Source organism: Fundulus heteroclitus, unplaced genomic scaffold, assembly GCF_011125445.2.
Source record: "Fundulus heteroclitus isolate FHET01 unplaced genomic scaffold, MU-UCD_Fhet_4.1 scaffold_872, whole genome shotgun sequence".
Taxonomy (NCBI): Eukaryota; Metazoa; Chordata; class Actinopteri; order Cyprinodontiformes; family Fundulidae; genus Fundulus; species Fundulus heteroclitus.
In genome coordinates, this window is record NW_023397332.1 from 15,654 (window position 1) to 35,199 (window position 19,546).

General features: G+C 39.1%; 1 long non-coding RNA gene across 1 annotated transcript; it reads right to left on the reverse strand.

Annotated features, from left to right (window-relative positions):
• Positions 1-1,539: 1,539 nt before the first annotated feature.
• On the reverse strand, positions 1,540-17,067 carry LOC118562338. The gene is made up of 3 exons (XR_004930571.1): positions 17,057-17,067; positions 13,646-13,650; positions 1,540-1,624 (listed from the first exon to the last, which is right to left on the reverse strand). It is a non-coding gene; the product is annotated as an uncharacterized LOC118562338 (long non-coding RNA).
• Positions 17,068-19,546: the final 2,479 nt, after the last annotated feature.

A 19,546-nucleotide genomic window follows, 5' to 3' on the forward strand; every position in this document is an offset into this window, starting at 1 on the left:
ATAAAACAGAACAAGGTTTTGCAGCCATCCATGAACAACTGTCAGCTACCTCTATAATGGCTTTCCAGAACAGAATTGCTGTTGATATGCTCCTAGCAGAAAAAGGAGGTGTCTGTGCCATCTTTGGAGAACAGTGTTGTACCTTTATTCCAAATAACACTGCGGCAGATGGCAGCTTGACAAAGGCCCTAGAAGGCCTCCGTTCCTTAAACAGCAAAATGAAAGACCATTCTGGAGTTGATACATCTATGTGGGATGGCTTTGGAGAAGTGTTTGGAAAATACAAACAGCTAATGGTATCAATTTTAATGTCTATTGCTGTGTTTGCAGCTATTCTGACCTTATGTGGATGTTGTTGTATTCCGTGTATAAGAACATTGTGCACTAGAGTGATAACAACAGCCATACAGCCCGTAAAAGAGGAAATGTATGCGCTGCTTGCAACTGAAAAATCACCAGCTGATTCTGAAAATGAAGACGAAGAGACATCTCTTAATTTTCCAGACCTGTATCCTGATCCCGACGACTGTGACGACCTCTGGGTGTAACCTTTAAGTTGTGAATGAATTTATGGTTGAAAATCTGACAAGAAGAGACCAATAAAGGATGAAACATAGCTTAAAGTGAATAAACAGGAGGGTAATGTTGGATTTATTATAGTTATTCTACTTTTAATCTATATTCTAGTTATATTATGTTTCACTTATAATAACTAAATGACTATGCAATCTTATATTTTACTAATAACATTCTTGACCATTTACAATATTATATTATACTTATTACTGAAGTGTTATTTCTCCTTGCATCAGAACACAAGCATGCGAGCAGTTGCAGGTTGCACCCAATTGTATCTTGCAGCTGCCTGTGGAAGATAAAGAAGTTACTCCCATAACAATGAATGCTGTTGTTGTGTATTGGTTCCCTGCCTAATAGATTTCAACTGGTTTGTTCCCCTTCCCTCAGCAGTTGAAATCCTGTGTAACTAGGGCGTTCCAATTTTCAATAAAAAGCCTGGTGAGCGGAGACTGCTTCAGAGTGGTTTGGAGGATTGTAAACTGAGCAATCTCCGAGCCCTCTCCTTGCAAGATAAACATAACTGATTCTCTGTGTCTTCTTTGTGCAGGTTGCTGAATAAGATGTTTGGTGTTTAAACCTAACAGCTGCTCTCACAGCTTTATCCAGACCAGATTAAAGGTAGAGAGCTTCCAGAAGAGAATGATGGAGAAGAATCCATCAGGATACAAGATCATGGAGATGCTTCCACTTCTTCAGAGGCTGAAGACACTGAGGAGGATGAAGAGGACAGTGATGTAGATCACCCTCTGTCTGAGCTGAAACACTTGTCAGACTCTGGATATAAAAAATGTTCTACAGAGAAGAAAAATGTGGAGCCATGTAGGAAAGTACAGAAAGGAGGGAAGGTTAGCTGTGAAGACTGTAGTAAAACATTTATTGGAAAATCTGCTTTAAACAGACACATGAGAATCCACACAGGAGAGAAGCCTTTCTGTTGTGATCTATGTGGACAAAGATTTAACCAAAACTCTAATTTAAAAGCACACATGGGAATCCATACAGGACAGAAGCTTTTATCTTGTGATCATTGTGGACAAAGATTTAGCTCTAAAGCAAATTTAAACTCACACATGAGAATTCACACAGGACAGAAGCCTTTCTGTTGTGATCTATGTGGACAAAGATTTAGCCACAAAACAACTTTGAATAATCACATGAGAATTCATAAAGGAGAGAAGCCTTTCTGTTGTGATCTGTGTGGAAAAAGATTTAGGCAAAAAACAACTTTAAACACACACATGAGAACCCACACGGGACAGAAGCCTTACTGTTGTGATCAATGTGGACAAAGATTTGGTGAAAAACGAACTTTAAACACACACATGAGAATCCACACAGGAGAGAAGCCTTTCTGTTGTGAACTATGTGGACAAAGATTTAACCGAAACTCTAATTTAAAAGCACACATGGGAATCCATACAGGACAGAAGCTTTTATCTTGTGATCAATGTGGACAAAGATTTAGACAAAAAACAAGTTTAAACAAACACATGAGAATTCACACGGGACAGAAGCCTTTCTGTTGTGATCTATGTGGACAAAGATTTACCCAAAAATCATATTTAAACAAACACATGAGAATCCACACAGGACAGAAGCCTTTCTGTTGTGATCTATGTGGAAAAAGATTTACCCAAAAATCACATTTAAACACACACATGAGAACCCATACTGGACAGACACCTTTCTGTTGTGATCAATGTGGACAAAGATTTGGTGAAAAAGGAACTTTAAACACACACATGAGAATCCACACAGGACAGAAGCCTTTCTGTTGTGATCTATGTGGAAAAAGATTTACCCAAAAATCACATTTAAACACACACATGAGAACCCATACTGGACAGACACCTTTCTGTTGTGATCAATGTGGACAAAGATTTGGTGAAAAAGGAACTTTAAACAGACACATGAGAATCCACACAGGAGAGAAGCCTTTCTGTTGTGATCTATGTGGACAAAGATTTAGCCAAAAAACAACTTTGAATAAACACATGAGAATTCATACAGGAAAGAAGCTTTTCTGTTGTGATCTATGTGGACAAAGATTTAGGCTAAAAGGAAATTTAAATACACACATGAGAATCCACACGGGACAGAAGCGTTATTGTTGTGGTATTTGTGGAAAAAGATTTAATGAAAGAGGAACTTTAGACAAACACATGAGAATCCATACAGGACAGAAGCCTTATTGTTGTGATGTATGTGGACAAAAATTTAGCGAAGCTGGAAATTTGAACAAACACATGAGGATCCACACAGGACAGAAGCCTTATTGTTGTGATGTATGTGGACAAAGATTTAGACATAAAGCAACCTTTAACACACACATGAGAATCCATACATGAGGGAAATGGCTCTGCTAGAAATACTAAGTCAAACTGCACAGCTCTAGTTTTCTGTGAGATGTTTGTTGTCATTAAAGGTAACAGTTTTTACTTTCTAGTTTTTTCAGCATATCTCTAGTATGTAATTTTTAGATTTCTCAAATCTTTACAAGTTTTTGTCACTGTGCTGCATTTGTTCAGAACGACCTGTAGCATAGGTGTGTTCTCAGTCTATGCTTGTTGCTTTAATCACTAGGCCCACCCTCCTAGGTAGAGAGATTTATGTAAGTTCTGTTTTTTTTTCTCCTTAGGAAGGATGTTTTTTTTCTGAATGTGATTGCTTAATTAGTTAACCTGTGGATCCCCTAAACAAAATCTAAATAAAACCTTTGCTGTTTTAGCTGAATCAGGATTGCCATAATTATTTCTGTTCTGTAAATGGCTGAATAATTAATGACCTTCTGTCAGACATTGTTTTACTACTTTCTTGAAGGTCAGAAGTTTCCTTACATTTTTAGGATTGTTTGGTACCTTTGCCTTTAAAATGTATGACTTGGGTCAAACATTTTAACAGCAGCAGAGCGGAGGGGTAACCTCATTTCCTCCATCATCGCACAACAACTATTGAAATAATGATCTTTACATATCAGGCACGCCGACTCATCTTTTGCTTTCTAATCTTCTCCCAAAAATATTTTTTCTGGATTTTGACTCAGTTGGAAATTTTGGCTGTTGAAGTCTTATTTGTTGTTTTACATATATTATAGATTGCTTCTTTATTTGTTTATGAGTTTTTGAACCTGCAACTTAGTAGCTTTAAATAGTTTAACAGTGAATAAATGCCACTCCTCTTCCACTGTGAAAAGTCCAGCTGCCTAAATGCAATAATGGCCCCTTTTCCATTGATAGCCCCAGGATTTAAAACTCCAGGAGTTGGTTTAGCCGGGTAAATGAAAGCCTGGGGCTTCTAAGAAGGCGCCTTTTCATTGCAGTGTGTCGTTTATTTAAAGAGTTTAATATTCAGAAAAGAGATTGAAAAGTATTAATGATGTCCATATCTGCCAGAAAGTGATTCAGTTTTTCAGCTACATTTTCAAGGATCTGTGATCTTTTTTAACAATTAAATAAATTAAACAAGTGCTTTAAATGAATGAATGATGATGAAATAATTAATTTAACACGTTTTCTGACAGTTTTTATTCAGAAGTTTTAATAAGAGTGAAGTATTTTCAGTATCGTTTATTTTTTAAATTTTTAACAATTAAATAAATTAAACAAGTGCTTTAAATGAGTGAATGATGATGAAATAATTAATTTAACATGTTTTGTGACGGTTTGTATTCAGACGTTTTAATAGGAGTGAAGTATTTTAAGTATCGTTCATTTATTTTGTATTAATACATAACCTCACTGTATTCGTTTATAATATTCTCTATAACATGATAGTGTGACATTTGTGTCAATAATCTTCTAGCATAGGTGATTCTGCATGGTGGGGGGGAATCAAATTTTGCTTAGGGCCCCCAAGAGGCTCGGGCCGGCACTGGAGAGAAGCAAAGGTGGAGGCTTAATAATGTACATTCACAACAGCTGGTGCACAGCTGCTAAAGCTCCCAGAAGCCTTTGCTCCACCAACCTGGAATACCTAGACGTTAAGTGCAGATAGAAGGAAAAAGGAAAACAGTTGGAGCTCCAGAGCGGTTCGTCCTGAAACTGAGAAGCCTGTCCTTGCCTTGGTGTGACTGACCGTAGCCAGCGCTCAGAGTTGGTCCTGCTGGAAAAGCAGCACTAATTCTCTTAGACAATCAGCATGTAGAGTGGATCCCCCACACTGGTCCATTAGAGAGAGCCAGAGGTGAAGCTCCTCATGGCCTTTCCTCGTCTCCTTCAGCCTCCAGCCTCTCTGTGCAGTGTGCAGGGCTGCAGCCTCTTCTCACAGCAAGCAGGGCGTCTGCAGCTGCAAGGCGCCGATTCCTCACACAGTGACATGACAGCTGCTGGTCAGGTTAGAGTGAACATGACTTTATTCTCTCACAGATTAAAAAACAACATGAAACTATGGATAAAAACACTACTAAACCAAGCTTAATTATTTATGTAGGAACTATTTCTCTATTTGGTTCATTATTGTTTATTAGCTTATTTGTTTTATTAATAATTTTCTACAAATGTAGTTGTTTAGAATACAGTTATTTGTTAGTAATTTGTTTAGTTGATTGATTTTGTTTGGGTCCTGGGTGTGTAGACTTTAGGTAGCTGGGGATGAACGTGGGTGGTCACATGGTTTCTTAGCAGTCCTTCAGGAACCAGCAGTCAGTCACCTTAGTCAACCAGTGACTGAGCGGGTGAGACAATCAGTCACGCCAATGCAGGAACCAGAGCAGGAGAGGCAGCAAAGGATGGTTTCAGGTTTATACCATGTTGTCTGCCTGCAGAGACCTGGAATAAATCAACACAGAACTGCATTTGGACGTGTTTTTAGAATTGTTGGACTGCGTAAACCAGAAAGCCACGCTTCATCAAGTGATTATTAGAGTTACATTCACTTTTAGTTTGTTCACCTTTAAGTCTTGAGTGTTTTGGTTTTCATGGACAACTCAGTCACTACAATTTATTTTATTAGATTTTAGTAGAAGATTTAAATTAAAGCAAAGAGGCAGCCTTGACATAATTGTGTTTCATTCTATAAACAAGTTGATGAGATTTTCTGAGAAGACTGTAGAATCCGCCTCTGGCATCCTGGTGCTGTTGGCAGGATGACCGCACCAAGATGGCGGCCGTAATTTTTGTGCCGCAACAGTCAATGCGCCTCTTCCCCAACGCGCAGCCGCGTTGATCACTTCCGGGTTCTTTGTCCTTGTGTTGCTGTGAGGCCAGAAGCGGGAGTGTTGGTGAGGCTGGAAGAGATGTATGGTTAGGAAGGAAGCAGCTGAAATTCAAAAAGTTAAAATTGATAAGAGAATTACATATGCTGAAGCAGTGAAAGAGGTGAAAAATATTGGAAATGATCCAAAAACAAATTATGGAAAAGAAGAAGGGATACATAAAAATCAGTGTAATGTCACGTTAGAAAAACTAATTCCTTTTCTTGCGTATATCATTAATTGCTCAGAACAAGCAAGAACTAAGACTGAAAAAATAAAAATTATAGTAAAGGCAGCTACAAAGTTTTTTAATGTCAAAGATCTGTCACGGGAAAAAATTCATGATGAACTTAGACATGGGGAAGGATCATCTGAAAATGAGGCTTCTTTAATTGTTGCGTAATTCAAATTCTACAATAGAACGCTCGAAGTTTAATAGCTACTGGACAGGAATTTAAAGGTTTCATAAATAATTTAAATACAAAACCAGACATAATATGTATTCAAGAAACATGGCTTAAATCATCACTGCAATTTAATATTCATGGTTACTCAGTTTTACGTAAAGATAGAATAAATGGGAATGGAGGAGGATGTGCCATATTTATAAAAGAAAATATTAAATTCATTCAGCTTCAAATAATAACAGACCTAGAACTTATTGCTGTAGAAGTTTGGACAAAAAATGGAAGTATCAAAATAATAAATTATTATAATCCTTGTAAAAAATTGGAAAAATTAAAACTTGAAACAATCCTAAGACATTGGGGAGGGAAGATAATTTGGTGCGGGGATTTTAATGCACACAGTGTCAGGATGCAGCTTGTAGGCTGCAGTCTGTGCCTCGCTGCCTCTCTCCCTTCCCTGCTCAGAATAATTAAATCCACCTGTCAGGCTGCAATCAACCTTCAACTGCTCTCACCCGGTTCCACCGTGATTTAAACTCTCCTCATTCTGCTCTCATCGCCGCTCCGTAGTGTTCACTCCTGCTCAGTTCCTGCCAGTATCCAGTGTCAGCTCCGTTTTTGTTGCAGTCAACCTGAAGATGTTTCTTCAACTTGGTTTTTGTTCAAGTCATTCCCCAAGTCTCTGCTCAGCTCTGCTCTGCTCAAGTTCTCAAGTTTCCCCAGCTGCTCCACGTTCTCAAGATCCAGCAAGTTCAGTTCCTCGGTCTCACGTTCTCCAGCAGTTCCTCGGTCTCACGTTCAGTTCCACGGTCTCAAGTTCAGTTCCACGGTCTCAAGTTCAGTTCCTCTGTCTCAAGTTCAGTTCCTCGGTCTCAAGTTCAGTTCCACGGTCTCAAGTTCAGTTCCTCGGTCTCAAGTTCAGTTCCTCGGTCTCACGCTCTCCAGCAGTTCCTTCCAGGATCTCAAGTTCAGTTCCTCGGTCTCAAGTTCAGTTCCTCGGTCTCAAGCTCCCGGTTCTGTTGTTCTGGTCTCAAATGCTCCACCCCGGTCTCAAGTCTTCAGCTCCGGTGTTCCTCCCCGGTCAGTCTCCCCGCGCTCCTCCTGTCAGCCAGCTTCTGCACCCTTCATCTCCGTCCATAAAGACTCTGGTTCCTCTGGTCATTAACCATCCAATCTGTACAATAAAACTCACTACAAGAACTAGCTCTGTGTGTGCGTGCTGTGTCCGGGTTCATCCAAAGACCAATCCTGACACACAGTACTTTATGGGGAGAGCAAGATGATTATAGTGGAGGAGTTTTAGAAGAAGTGATTGAAGAAAAAGAATTGGTAGTGTTAAATAATGGTGTAGGCACTCGGGTGGATTTGATAAGAGGGAAAGAATCAGTTATTGATCTGACTTTGGTGTCGCAATCTTTTGCGGATAATTGCAGCTGGAGAGTATGCAAAAAAGTACAATAGGAAGTGATCATTATCCAATTTTTATTGAGGTAGAAATTGATATAGAGGAAAACTAGGTTAAAAGTGAGGGAAAATGGAGATTTGGGGATGCAAATTGGGGAAAATTTAGGATAATAAATGAGATTAATATGGTAAATATAGATACAAGTAGACCAATAAATGAATTGAATTTAGAAATTAGTAAAAGCATTATTAGCGCAGCAAAAATAGCCATTCCTAGAAGTAATGGTACTAAAAAAAAGAGAATAGTTTCTTGGTGGACATCAGAATGTTCAGTAGCAATTAAAGTGCGAAATAAGGCTTTTAAAACTCTTAAAAAAATTATTTGTTTCCAAAATTTAATGAATTACAAAAGGAGACAGGCAGAAGTCAGGAAAATTATAAGAAATGCTAAAAGGGATTATTGGAGGAAATATTGTGAGTCCTTAGGGAAAAATACTGCATTAGATAAGGTTTGGAATACTATAAAAAAAATGTCCGGTAAATCAAGAGAATATTTCTTTCCAGTATTAAAAGACGATGATAAAATTATAGTAGATAGTAAAAGTAAGGCAGAATTATTAGCAAGAGTATTTACAAAGATACATAGCACGGAGAATCTAAATAGTAAAGAAAAAAAGGACGTGAAATTACATTACAGAATCAAAATGAATTACTGTGTAATGATGAAGATAATGAGGACATTATTAATATAAATTTCTCTGTAATAGAATTGAATAAAGCATTGGAAAATTCCAGTAAATCAACTCCTGGGAATGATCAAATTAGTTACAGTATGCTAAGTAATCTTAGTGAATTGAGTAAAAAAATATTATTAGAATTGTATAATAAGGTATGGAAGGAAGGAATATTACCTGACAAGTGGAAAGAAGCAATTGTTATACCTATTTGTAAACCTGGTAAAGATCCTCACTCAGCTGAGAGTTACAGGCCAATAGCTGTAACATCATGTATTGGTAAGATTATGGAAAAAATGGTAAATAATAGATTAATTTATTATTTAGAGTTGAAAGAGAAGATTAAATCCTATCAATTTGGTTTTAGAAAAGGTAGAAGTACAATAGATTCTGCATTATGTCTGGAACATGAAATTAGACGGGCTCAGATTAATAAGGAGAGTTTAATAGCAATTTTTTTTAGATATAGAAAAAGCTTATGATATGTTATGGAAAGAAGGATTGTTAATTAAAGTAAAACAAATGGGGATAAGGGGCAGAATATATAGATGGATTAAAAAAAATTTAACGGAAAGAAATATAAAAGTAAAGGTAGGTGGTGAATTAAGTTCAAGGCATCAAATAGAAAATGGCACTCCCCAAGGTAGTATAATAAGTCCTATGCTATTTATTATAATGATTAATGATATTTTTAATAATATAGATAAATCTTTTGGTGTTTCATTATTTGCAGATGATGGCCTCATTTGGAAGAGGGGAAGAAATATTGAATTTGTAAATAGGAAACTACAAGAGGCGTTACATAGTGTAGAAGCTTGGGCTTTAGAATGGGGATTTAGAATCTCAATATCTAAATCTAAGGTTGTTGTTTTTACTAATAGAAAGTTAAATATTATTAGAAATCTCAAATTATATGAGAATGTTATTGAAAGGATAGATCAAATAAAATATTTAGGATTCTGGTTTGATAAAAAACTTACATGGAAGACTCATGTTAATAAAATAGTTGGAAAAAGTAAAAAAATCTCAAATATAATGAGGTGTTTAAGAGGAAAAGAATGGGGAGCTGATAGGAAAGCTTTAAAAACAATTTACACTGGTCTAATCAGGTCAGTTTTTGATTATGGATGTATTTTATATAATTCAGCTTCAAATAGTTTACTAAAAACCATAGATAGAATACAATATAAAGCATTAAGACTTTGTTGTGGAGCGATGAAAAGTACCCCAATTTCAGCTCTACAAGTTGAGATGGGTGAGATGCCGTTGGAGCTTAGAAGGAAACAATTAGCCATAACTTACTGGGCAAATATTAAAGGACATAAAGAAAGTTACCCTCCATATATTATGTTACAACCTTGTCAAGAAAAAGAAAAAAAGCAAATAAATAGTTTTGGATGGATTATAAAAAATGAAATAAGAGAGATAGGATTAAATCATAGTTTAATTAGTCCTGTGATTGTTATTCCTGTTATTCCACCATGGATAATTGAGCTAGCGGAAGTTGATTTAAGTTTACTGGAAAAAGGAAAACAATTAGAAAAGAAAGAGGTGGAAAATTATATTGGAAATGAATATGCGGAATATATACAAATATATACAGATGCCTCTAAAATGTCAAATAATAATATAGGAATAGCTTTTATAATTCCGGAATTAGATATTATGAGAAATAAAAGAATAACAGACAAATTAACAGTATATACAGGTGAACTAATGGCTATTTTAATGGCTCTAGAATGGGTTGAGGAAACAAGAGAGAGAGCGGTTGTAATCTGTTCAGATTCAAGTAGTGCATTAGTAAGTATTGTAGAACAAAATTCAGAATCAAGGCAAGATATTATAGTTGATATTAATCAGTTAATGTTTAGGATTAAAAGTTATGGATCTCTGGTCAAATTAGTTTGGGTTCCTGCTCACATTGGAGTAATAGGGAATGAGCTGGCAGATAGTTTTGCTAAGAATGCAGCAAAAAAGTCTATTGTTGATTTAAATATTAAAATGAGTAAAAATGAGGTTAAAAATATTAGTAAAGTGTATATTAAGAATAAATGGCAGGAACAGTGGGATAAAGGAAGCAATGCCAGATTTTATTATAGCATCCAAAGAAAAGTTGGAGAATTTAGGAAATGTAGCAGGAATAAAAAAGAAGAAGATATTATATCTAGATTAAGGTTTGGACATACAGGTTTAAACAGTACTCTTAAAATAATTAATAAACATGATACAGGTTTCTGTAGTTATTGTGGGAAATTAGAAACAATACAACATTTTTTTTAGAATGTAGTAAGTATGTTCGAGAAAAGGGAAGGAGTTAATTAGAAATTTAAATAGGAATAAAAATAAGTTAGATATTAGAAGTTTGCTTCAAAGATCATCGGGGGATGTAGTTTTTAATAGTATTTTTAATTTTCTAAGGAGAACAGGTATTATGGGAAGATTATAGTGGTTTTACATCTGATCCATACTCCAGTCTAGAAGGTGGCGGTAATGCACCTAAAAGTTGTTTGCCAACCGCCATAAAAAAAAAAACAAGAAGAAGAAGAAGAAGAAGAAGCTGGAGGCACAGCGGAGAAACTGGAGGGAAGCAGGAGCTCAAAGAGCGGCAGGACGCAGCAGAGGAGACACCAATGATGGGGGATGTTTTCCAGCCCAGAGTTCTGCTGCACCCATCAGGTTTGGAGATTTCCTTCTTCATGCTAACTGTGTGGATGGAGCTAAAGTTTAGGAGCCGTTTTCAGCAGCTGATGGATTCCTCCTCTTCATCACAACTCGTTGCAGGCTTTCCCCCAGAAAACTGGCTAAGCCTGCAGCTCTGCTTAGGAGGTGCTAATGCTAGCTTAGCATGTAGCTTAGGAAAGCTAATGCTAGCTTAGCATGTAGCTTAGGAAAGCTAATGCTAGGTTAGCACCTCCTAAGCTAGCATTAGCACCTCCTATGCTACATGCTAAGCTAGCATTAGCTACGAAGCTATGAAGAGGGTCACATGTTTCTTCTGACTGTTTACTATGGAGGACCAATCCTGCCAAAATTTAGAAAGAAAAAAAATCAATGACTCACTTAAATAAATACTGAGTCAAAAAGTAGCTTACAATATAAAACTGTGTGCCATTAAATGCAACAAAGCAATAAAAAGACATTTACTCAACAACTGTTCAATTAATCAGCTACAAATATATATTTATATATCAATGTTTAACTGTCATGTTTTAACTCGTATTTATTTAACATATTCTATCCAATTTATCTGTTGGTTTTAACAGGTTAATCACATTAAATTTCCACAACAGAATGACACAAAAGTGATTATTTTTAGGTATAACCATGCCCCAACCATGCCCCGCCCCAAGAATGGGGAACCGCGAGCGAGCTATTTTTAGAAACGTAACGTCACGATGACGTCACATCACGTGGTACGCAGTGGGGCAAACTCCGGAAACCCGCAGCTGTTTTGCTTTAAAAGAGACGTGCGTTAGCCTAGGTTTTACTCGTTAAAACGACTTTTCCAAATCTAAGACCATGGTTTTTAAACATTGTTGCTATGGAACGTGCAACAGCGACTCGAGGTACGCTGATCGGCCGCATATGAAGGATGTTTTCTTCAGTACTTTCCCGAAATTCAAGAACGCCGAGGAGAAATGTGTGCGCTGGGTACACCGGTGCAGTCGGCCTACATATGTAGCAAACATTTTGTCGGAGGAAAGGGCACAACCGAAGAACATCCTGACCCAATTCCAGCGACATCAAGTCAAGGTAAGAGTATTTTGGTGGCCGACATGTTAATAAAGTAGCGCCTGCTACCATGATCGCATATAGGCTGTCATGGTAGCAGGCGCTAACATGATAGCCTGCTACCAGGATAGCCTACTCAAAAACATTTCAAATGAGACAAACATTAAACATATACCCATTCCTGGACGGTGATTGCAAACAACAACAACAAAAAAACGGCAGACGCTGCCATGATCGCCGCGCAGGAAAAAAAACCAAAGCTTACCGTTCATCAACTCGGCCTGTTTTCCGGTGTTTTTAAGCCCTCGACACTCAAGCCATCGTTTGAGCTGAAGGTTGGTGTGTTCTTCGACAGTGCGACCAGTAAACCGTGCGCCTGGGACATCGTCTTGGGAAAGTTTAACGGCTGTAAAGTCGGTCATATAGCTGGTTCTGTTGCGCGTGTAATAACTGGGTTATCCGTGCGTTCTCTCCTGTATGCCCTACCTAAGCGGCAAAAGGGGCGTTGCTCTTGAGACGGTGACGTCACGTGCGCGGTACCCCATTAGCATAATATCATGCTTAACTTTGATAAAAGTTGAGAGGTCTGAAAACTGTCATTAAATGCAACAAAACAATAAAGAGAATTATTCAGTAACTGTTCAATTAATCAGCTACAAATATATATTCATATAACAAATATGTATTTATATATCAAATGTATGTTTATATATCAATGTTCAGTCATATTTTATCTCTTGTATTTATTTAACTGTCATAATCTATCCAATTTAGCCATTATTAAATGTTTTAAAGGAATAACTACATTAAATTCCCCCAACAGAATGACCCTAAAGTTACTGGTGATCATTTCTAGGGTGAAACTGTCAGTTCCTGAGGTTCAGTTTTCTCTACACTGCTGATCAAATCTTTTTCTCTAAACTGAATCTTTCCCATCACTGTAACATTGTAAAGATCTAGTTGTTGATAAAGCATGTAATGTGTTTCAATGTTGGCTGCAGATGTTAAAGAAGAGGCTCCTGAAGAACAGAGTCCTGAGGGGGAGCAGCAGGAGTCAGAGCCCCTCCACATAAAGGAGGAACAGGAGGAACCCGGGGCCCGTCAGGAAGGAGAGCAGCTCCTTGTGAAGGAGGAGACTGATAGCAGCTTTCCATTAACTGCTGCTCCTATCAACAGTAAGGATTGCTTTACTTTGTTTCTGGGTCCTGTGTTGCAGCTAAAGGCCAAAACTCTCTGGATTCATCAGACAAAATATCTGAGCTAGGAGTTTTTCCTGTAACTGGTGGGTTGGCAGTTTGAAGCCCCACACCGATCCTCTGTCGTTGTGTCCTTGAGCAAGACACTCCACCTGCTTTGGTTGCTGGTGGTAGTCAGATGACCCGGTGGCGCCGGTTGTCTGGCAGCCTTGATTCTGTCAGTTTTTTACGTGTCCTGTCTGGTTGTGGAGCACCAAGAATTGCTGTCTTGATGCCAAGGAGAGGCCAACAGGTTTACTTTCACAAGTGGAGCATTACTGCTTTCACTATAGTGCTCTGTGGGATACCTTTGATAAAAACTTTATTAGGGGTTATTTTGGGCTTATTTCACATTCAATGGACACAAACTGAAAAGTGGAAGAGAAAAAATATTCAAATAATTTTTATTGATTTTAAAGATTCAAAAACAGCATAAAGAACATAATAGACAGGATAATACAATCCCAACAGCACGTGCTGACAGATGAGATTCAGCTATCAGGTTCAACAAAGAGGGAAAAAGGAGGGGCTGGGTAAGATGTTACTCTTAAGAGAATTAAGTCCCAAAACATGAAATAAATGGCTGCCAGGTTACTCTAAATCTATGAACAGAGTTGCTGACAGTATGTTTCAAGCTTTAGATGGTTCATAACATCTTCCATCCACTGTTTGAGTTGGAGGGGCAGCTTTTTTCCAGCTGAGCGATATAACCTTCATCATGTCTTAAGTCCCAAAACGATAAGAAAGGGTTAAAACAGGATAAACCGTGTTAGAAATTATCTTCAACCTTATCGTACGCTGGGGCGTGATGAGTTTGGGGTTGCTTTTGGATTTTTGTTAAACACACGTCAAAGTCTGTGAGAAAATCTCTGCAGATACTTTCAAGGTTTTCCTTGGTGATCACTTCTCTGGAATGGCTCCACCTTTTACCAATGTTACCTTTTGGTTTTGCATTGTGATGAGGTTGATATTTATCTGACTCTTTAGGCATTCGCTGCAGCCTGTCTCCACACTTTTCAGTCTGCTGGATCACTGGAGAACTGAATTTGTGTCTTTTCTTAGGCCTTTTTCCTGTTTGAAGGTCTAAGTCTCTAAACTTGCTTTGTTTTCTGTCTAAATGCCAACAAGTGCTCCAAAGAAACTGAGCATATCTGCACGTCTCCAGCATGGAAAAGTTATTTTCCCTGCAATGCATGGTCACATTATATCATTTCATATCGTAGACTTTCATGTAGATCATGAAGGAACAAAGACTTAAAAAGTTGGTCCTCTTCAGGAGAATTACATCCTTGAGAATAAAGGTTCCACGCCTGATCACTGCCACCTGCCACCGAGTCAGTCAAGTCAGACTCAGTCCACCTGTCAACCTGCCTACATAATCCCTCCTCAGTCTGCTCATCCCCGCCGGAACGTCTTCGCCCTTCATTCTACCTTTCACCAGCCTTCTTCCTTGTCTTTCGTCCCTCGTCGTTTGCCTCGCCGTCTCCTTCGCCTCACGTCTGCCTGCTCCTGCCATCATCTCCCACCTGCTCCAGTCTGGGTCAGTTCCTTCCCCACCAACCATCGCCTTTAATAAACTGTTGAAAACCAAACTGTGTGTGGCTGAATTCTGGTTCACCAATCTCAGTACCTGACAGTTTATTACGACCCATTTAGATCACTAATATACTTCTGCTATTTCAAAACAATGTAACACATTTAACTGATGCAAATAAATGAGAACTTATCACTTCTGTTTAGATATCTGTACATTGGGTTCCAGTTGATTTCCAAGTTGGTTTTAAAGTTTTTTTATTTGTTTTTAAGTGTTCACATGGTCATGCCCTCAGTATCTGACCTGATTCAAACGTATGCTCCGTCACACTCCTTCAGGCTGGCAGTGTAGTTACTGTCAGTTATCCCAAAGCCTAAGAGCAAGTTGAGGTAAGCAACGTTTTCAGACCTAGCCTCCTAGCCTTCTTCTCTTCTCTGGTGTCTGGACTTTAGCTTTTTGGGGCCATTCCAACCCTGCTGGAGGAGGAATGAACTGCGGTGTGGCCCCCAACCATTTTTTAGGATGGGACAAGGGCAGTCGCCATGATTGTCAAGGTGAATTATACCATCAATATCCCTGGCTTTGAAGTAGCTTGTGGTTTTTGTCTGGGTGGTGTTTTGTGTTTTATTGTCCACTAATTGTTATCGAGTTGAACTGCTCGTTATACCTCTATATTGATTGTAGGACATATCGCCCAGTTTTCTGTTGTTTTATTCTGTGTTTTACTCTGCTGCATGTTCTGTAAATGAAATGGTGTAAACTAAATCATCCAACAATCCATATTACATGGCAGGTTGTGAAGCAAAACAACATGAGAAATGCCAAAAAAATTAAATCAAACTAAATTACCTAAATATGTCTTTATTAAAATGTGCCTCAGTTCAGGCAGAGATCAAAATACTTTCTAATGTGCATAATGTGTTTCAATGTTTCCTGCAGATGTTCAGCAGAAGCTGATTGTTAAAGAAGAAGCTTCTTTAGACCACAGACCTCCTGATGACCTGCATGACCCAAAGCCCCCCCACATCAAGGAGGAACAGGAGGGAGTCTACATCAGTCTGCCAGGAGAGCAGCTCAATGGGAAGGAGGTGATTAATGCCATCAGGTTTCCAGTCTCTGCTCCTCCCATAAAGAGTCTGGATGATGAACAGTCTCTGCTGCTCTCACAGCTTTATCCAGACCAGATTAAAGGCAGAGAGCTTCCAGAAGAGAATGATGGAGAAGAATCCATCAGGATACAAGATCATGGAGATGCTTCCACTTCTTCAGAGGCTGAAGACACTGAGGAGGATGAAGAGGACAGTGATGTAGAACACCCTCTGTCTGAGCTGAAACACTTGTCAGACTCTGGATATAAGAAATGTTCTACAGAGAAGAAAAATGTGGAGTCACGAAGGAAAGTACAGAGAGGAGGGAAGCTTAGCTGTGAAGACTGTGGCAAAACATTTATTAGAAAATCTGCTTTAAACACACACATGAGAATTCACACAGGAGAGAAGCCTTTCTGTTGTGATCTATGTGGACAAAGATTTAGGCAAAAATCAACTTTAAACAAACATATGAGAATCCACACAGGACAGAAGCCTTTCTGCTGTGATCTATGTGGACAGAGATTTATCGATAAATCAGGTTTTAACAGACACATGAGAATCCACACAGGAGAGAAGCCTTTCTGTTGTGATCTATGTGGACAAAGATTTAGTCTTAAGGCAAATTTAAAAACACACATGAGAATCCACACAGGACAGAAGCCTTTCTGTTGTGATCTATGTGGACAAAGATTTAGGCAAAAATCAACTTTAAACAAACATATGAGAATCCACACAGGACAAAAGCCTTTCTGTTGTGATCTATGTGGACAAAGATTTTTAAGGAATTCAGCTATCTAAATCAACAGAAGATTCTGTTTGACTATGTGGAAAAAGATTAGCACAAATGATTTAAAAAACTGAAACGAAAGGAAAAATTTACTCTGCTATGAAATATTTACTCAAACTGCAGCTTTGTTACTGAGAGAGTTGTTGTCATTAAAGGCAACAAGCTTTACTTGTATCCTCATCCATTTTCTTACTCAACTTTATCCCTCATGGGTCGCGAGGGGTCTGGTGCCTATCTCCAGCATTTCAATGGGTGAGAGGCGGGTTGTACACCCTGGACAGGTCGCCAGTCTGTCGCAGGGACCTTTACTTGCCGAGTTTCAGCATTTCTCTAGTCAGCTAAGTTTTAGTTGGGCTAAAAACAAAACAAGTTTTTTTTAATTTGTTTAATTTTTCAGACTGAGCTACAGCGAACTTCAGAATTTAAGTTGTAGAAACATGAATGTTTAGCCTTGACAGGTGAGTGACGTGCAGAGATGTAACGATGCAGTCAAGCCCCTGTCAGGGTGCAGTGATGCCTACTGCACCCTGGACATTTTTCCTGGCACCTTCCTCCTCCCATACAGTCCAGTTCCTCACTCCACCACTGATTCCTGCCACCTGCTGCTACTAATTAAGCCGGGCTCTTTCCACCTGCCAACCTCCCTACATAAGCTTACCTCAGTCTGCCATTACCCGCCGGATCGTCTGCTAACAACCGCTCTGGAGCACCTCTGGTATCCCTCCTTCCTGCTGCTCCCCTGCACACACCAGCCTTCGTCCCTCATCGCCCTCCTGGCAGTCTTCTTCTCCTCACCTCAGCCTCACTCACCCTCCTCCTGCCTGCCTGTGACTCTCCCTGCTGTGCTGCTGGCTCTTCCCCGACCCCAGCGCTCTCCCGCTTTCTCAGGAGGCTTCCTGGCTCCCAGCGTCTGCCTGGCTCCACAGCGCAGCACCCGCAGTCCTCCAGTTACCTCCGGTCCGCCTGCTCCTGCCATCTCCATCATCCCTTCCCAGCCTGGTAAAGACTGTCGCTCACATCCTCCACTACTCATCAGTTTTCTAGAAAAGCTCTTAAACAAGGCTCTGTGTGTGTGGCTGTGTTCGGGTTCATCACAACGTTTGCTGACAGTTTCTGATTCCATTTCAAGTTCCCAAGTTCATTTTATTTTTACATTTTTAATTAAATGTATAGCTCATATAACCAACATGTTTCTTTTGTTTTAACATCTGAGTTTTTATCCTTCTTTATAACTGTAATTGTTCAGTAAGATAGCTGAAATTACAAAAATCAATTACTAGACATTTATGAAAACTAACTAATCATTTTTAATTTTTTCACACTTATTTCATTGTTTATGATAAATTTTATGATCAAACATTTTAATTACTTGAACATGTATGTCTTCATATCAATGTAAACCTGTTCTATAAATAAAGCTAAACTTATATTCAGACGCTGGTGAAGATTCTCAGTCATCCAGGTCATGATCATTCCAAAATAAAATAAAAAAACAAAACTGGACTTTTTTTCCAAAGTTTGAAGACGTTTTGCTTCCCATCCAGAAAGCTTTCTCAATTCAAATGTCTGGAGTTGTGTGGAGGTCCAAGCTTTATATTATTGACCAACAAAGGCCTTTTTATGGCTTAGATAACATGCTAAATGAACAGAAACTGGTCCCCCTTAGTAATGGGGAGTCGTTAGGGTCATTATTGGGCTTACAGGAGTGATCTTGTGCTCATTGTATGGAGGTGAGCATTGAGGTGAAGTTTGGTAGGAATCAACCCTGTTGCTGTGTTATAAATTTTAGAGAGTTGGAACCTAAGGCCTCCTCCTCTGTTTAAGGTTGGTTTTTCTCTCTTAACGTAGATGGCTTCCTTCACACCCCTTTCAAACCATCTGTCTTCTTTGTCCAAAATGTGGACATGTTGGTCCTCACAGAGTGTCCTTTGTCCTTAAGGTGTAGGTGGACAGCAGAGTCTTGTCCTGAGGAGGTAGCTCTCCTGTGTTGAGCCATGCGTCTGTGGAGAGGTTGTTTGGTTTCTCCAATATAAAGATCAGAACATTCCTCACTGACTGAACTGCAGACACCACTCCGCTCATCTTAGGTTTGGGGGTTTTGTCCTTGGGATGCACCAGCCTCTGTCTGAGGGTCCTGTTTGCTTTGAAATGTTCTGGGATTTTGTGTTTGGAGAAAATCCTCTTGAGTTTTTCAGAGACTCCAGCAACATCTGGGATGACGATGTTTTTGCGTTTATTCTTCTCACCATTATGTTCTGCAGCGGGTCTTTTGGATTTTCTTGCTGATTTGACAAAAGCCCAGTTAGGGTAGCCACAGGTTTGGAGGGCATCTCTGATGTGTTTCTGTTCCTTGTGCTTCCCTTCTGTTTTAGTAGGACATGCTGGGCCCGGTGTTGTAAGGTTCTGATGACAGAAAGTTTGTGCTCCAGTGGGTGGTGTGAGTCAAAAAGAAGATATTGGTCTGTGTGAGTGGGTTTCCTATATACTTCAATGTTGAGGTTTCCATCTCCTTCCATGCTCACCAAACAGTCCAGAAAAGGTAGCTTGTTGTCGTTGGCATCCTCTCTGGTAAACTTGATGCTGTTGTCCACTGAGTCCACAGAGTTGATGTGTCTTGTGAAAGCTTCCACTTAAGCAAGAAAATAATTACTGGGCAATAATGTAAAGCCTGGAACTCCTCACTACTCCAGACATTTGAATTGAGAAAGCTTTCTGGATGGGAAGCGAAACGTCTTCAAACTTTGGAAAAAAAATCCAGTTGTTGGGGTTTTTTTTGGGGGGGGGGGTGTTATATTCAGCACCAATGTTCCTCCTAATTCTTCATGTCTCTGAGTAAACACACAAACTCCCTG